Source organism: Petaurus breviceps, unplaced genomic scaffold (assembly GCF_028583685.1).
Source record: "Petaurus breviceps papuanus isolate PSGF00001 unplaced genomic scaffold, PetGlider_PUasm1.0 174, whole genome shotgun sequence".
Lineage (NCBI taxonomy): Eukaryota > Metazoa > Chordata > Mammalia > Diprotodontia > Petauridae > Petaurus > Petaurus breviceps.
In genome coordinates this window covers 64,776,189-64,778,835 of record NW_027185761.1, presented here as the reverse complement: position 1 = coordinate 64,778,835, position 2,647 = coordinate 64,776,189, and the positions used below count along the sequence as shown (strand labels likewise).

Below are 2,647 nucleotides of genomic sequence, written 5' to 3'. Positions count from 1 at the left end.
GGGTGGGGGGGGGGGGGGGGGGGGGGGGGGGGGGGGGGGGGGGGTGCTGCCTCCAAGCTCCGCCCAGGCCTAATGGCTTTGATCCCCCCAAAGAGCCCCCTCCTGCTCGCTCTCCTAGCCAATGACCTTGTCAGGAAGAGGAGCCATGGCTCATGTGTTGATTTTTTAACCTCGTTGCTTCCATCCCTGAGGTTATTCTCCTGCATTTTTTTCTTTTGTTTTAATTTAAAAAAAAAACAAAACACTTGCATCTTTATCCCTGAAGCCACTAAAAGGGAAACAGATGAACTCACTAGGCTCTTAATGCATTTCTCCCTCTCTCTCTCCCCTCCCTTCTCCTCTCCCTCCCTCTGTCTCTCCATTTATACATATATATTCAGAAATAACAAATTAATCACAAAAAAAACTATTATAGAGAGGAAACCCATAAAATGATGTTTTATGAAACTACAAAGTTGTGCAAACACTTTCCCAACCAATCCCTTTGCCAGACTGAAAGTGACCCCCCAACAGGGCTGCTTCCACCCCCTAGCAACCCGCAGACAGCGCCAACAACAGTAAACTGCTGGGGAAGGAGAAGGATGGACAGCAACGCTTTAGAAGCACAAAGAGACTAGTTACCCTGGTCTTCCTAACCTCCATCTGACACTGTGTGGACCATGGACAGCACATGGAGAAGGCAGCTGGGGCCAGGGAGAGCGCCAGAGCTGCTGGCCTCAGCCGACATCCTCGCCTTCCCAGCCAAGTCCAGAGTGGCTCATCTCTCTTTCTCAGCCATGCTTCCAAAGTTCCTTGAGGCCGCCCTTGATCTCAAGCTCCTGAAGCAAATCTGGCTCCCATTCAAATCTCAGGCCCGGCTCTGAGGTGAGGGGCCTCCTTCCCCGAACAGCCCTGCCAGCATCTTCCCCTGGGATTCAAGAGAACCTAGCCCACGAGTGTCACGGGAAACTTCTCGGTCTGGATGAGCGGTTGGGCGACTTTCCATGAGCAACCCCCAAAGATGGGCAGGCTGGGCTTCTGGGGTGGGGGGGCGGCAGCAGGCAGGAAACCAGACGATGTCTCAAGGAGCCCAGTGCCAGCAGGCTAATGAGGGAAGTCCCAGCTGGCAAGACATCACCTCCCTTCCGAAGCCCAAGCAGTCACCATCCACCTCGGCTAACTAGCCTCTGCCCAGCTTCCCAAAGAAGGGGATTCGTCCTTGGCTTTCAACGTCAATGCAGCACACACATTCACTGACTGAGCCTTTGGAGACTTAGCTGCTGTCCTCCCCTAGACGATCCTGACTCCAAACATCAGGGCTGCAGGGTGACTCCTCCAACACAAGCTGCCTCCCTCCCCCCTCTGCCTTCCCTTGGCCCTCCCTTCACTCTTTTCTCTTCCCTCCCTCCCTCCCTCCCTCCTCTCTCTCTCAGCCTCTCAGATTCTCTGCTATACTGCAGTGAGGGGACCCAGAAGTTCCTGGAGAGGAAGCTACGGTCAGGGGCAAGCCCCACTGCGCAGCTGGCCCCATCCCCTCTGGACATGCCTCTGTCTGCCACCGGTACCTTGCAGGGGAGTGCGGTGGGGGCATCTCAGATTCTGTTTTCACTCAACAATCAGGTAAGGAAAAGGGCAGGAAAAGGGCAAATGTGGTCTGGATGCTCCTGCTCAAAAGAAAAGGGTGTGTGTGTGTGTGTGTGTGTGTGTGTGTGTGTGTGTGTGTGTATGTGTGTGTGTGTGTATGTGTGGTGTGTATACAGGCATGTGGTATGTGGTGTGTGTGTGTATGTGTGATTTTGGCTGGGACCGGGCAGGAACACTCAGCCGTAGAATCTCATTCCTGTGTCATCTTTTCTATGGCCCTCTTGGCGTTGGCTGCACACCGTGCATGACGGGCCAGGCTGGCATTTGGTTTTCTGCACAGCTAATGCCACAGGAGCAACGTGCAAACACCAGGCAGGTGCTAATTATACTGAATTAAAACCACTCTCCCAGAGGACACCTGTGCGGGACAGACTTGGTTTGCTCTGCTAGGCTGGCATCGTCAGTTAACAGTCTGGACGCCAGAAGGCCGTGCGAGGTGCCTTGGGGCCACTCTTTGCTATGATGGTTCCATAATGAGGCAGGTGTCAGTCCAGATCCAGAGAAGAGAAGCTGGTGCTGTTGGGTCTGGGGGTGACCCATGCGAAGGACACTTCCAGGGAAGCATTCTCCTCAGCATGACTACAGTGACATTTCCGTATTAGGAAACTTCTCCTGAGGATGACTGCACCCCAGAAGGGACCCCACCCTACCCCACCCCAGCACTAGCATGCATGGGGTATTGTTCCATGAGATGACATAAAACAACCTTCAGGTCACATTCACAGTCTTACAACCCTGCCCCTGCCCAGCAGGAACAGAGGGAGCTACCGGCCAGAATTCCAGGCCAATTAACCACTTCTGTTTTCCCAAAGTGGCAGGCAGGCCCTTCCATGTCCTGAAGTGCTCCCAGAACCAGCCAGGGAAATGGACTGACCATGACTGTCAGAAGGGAGACGCGAATGAGGAAACAGGTGTTCAAGCCTAAGACTGTCCCTTATTGGCTCTGTGCTCCTGGCAAGTTCCCTCCCCTCTCTCTCACACACATATACACACTCTCTCTCACACATACATACATACACTCTCT

The 2,647-nt window shown here is 53.7% G+C and overlaps 1 protein-coding gene across 2 annotated transcripts in view; it reads right to left on the bottom strand.

Annotated features, from left to right (window-relative positions):
• ARHGEF3 (Rho guanine nucleotide exchange factor 3) overlaps positions 1 to 2,647 on the bottom strand; it is a 287,829-nt gene that overhangs the window by 44,070 nt on the left and 241,112 nt on the right. The window lies entirely within an intron of this gene.